The sequence below is a fragment of the Sinocyclocheilus grahami genome, unplaced genomic scaffold, assembly GCF_001515645.1.
Source record: "Sinocyclocheilus grahami isolate Dianchi unplaced genomic scaffold, SAMN03320097.WGS_v1.1 scaffold1179.1, whole genome shotgun sequence".
Lineage (NCBI taxonomy): Eukaryota > Metazoa > Chordata > Actinopteri > Cypriniformes > Cyprinidae > Sinocyclocheilus > Sinocyclocheilus grahami.
This window is the reverse complement of record NW_015506358.1, coordinates 262,322-262,968: the sequence shown is the minus strand read 5'-3', so window position 1 is coordinate 262,968 and position 647 is coordinate 262,322. Positions and strand designations below refer to the sequence as shown.

The following is a 647-nucleotide window of genomic DNA, read 5'->3' as shown; positions in this document are numbered from 1 at the left end:
TATATATATATATATATATATATATTAGTGCTGTCAAATGATTTTTATATTATTTAAATTTATATATTTTAAATTAATATATATTTTATATAGCATATATTAGTGCTGTCAAACGATTAATCGCATCCAAAATAAGTTTTTGTTTACATAATATATGTGTATTTGTAACGAATCATCCACTGAAGGCGAGCGTAGTGAAGAACCCAAGTGCAGTTTATAGACAGTGTGATCCAAACATCCAAACAATAATCCGTGACTTGCCACAATAAAAGGCCACTCTAAAATGTGCAGTTTTATCATACAGCACAATGCCACAGACGTCGCAAGTTTTGAGGGAGCATGCAATTGGCATGCTGACCGCAGGAGTGTCCACCAGAGCTGTTGCCCGTGAATTGAATGTTAATTTCTCTACCATACGCCATCTCCAAAGGCATTTCAGAGAATTTGGCAGTACATCCAACCGGCCTCACAACCGCAGACCACGTGCAACCACACCAGCCCAGGACCTCCACATCCAGCATCTTCACCTCCAAGATCATCTGAGACCAGCCACCCGGACAGCTGCTGCAACAATCGGTTTGCATAACCAAAGAATTTCTGCACAAACTGTCAGAAACCGTCTCAGGGAAGCTCATCTGCATGCTCGT

General features: G+C 40.2%; 1 protein-coding gene across 4 annotated transcripts in view; it reads left to right on the top strand.

Moving 5' to 3' along the window:
- The window catches only part of LOC107567673 (protein FAM19A2-like), a 42,655-nt gene that overhangs the window by 31,127 nt on the left and 10,881 nt on the right, over window positions 1-647 (top strand). The gene's annotated exons all lie outside the window — the stretch shown is intronic.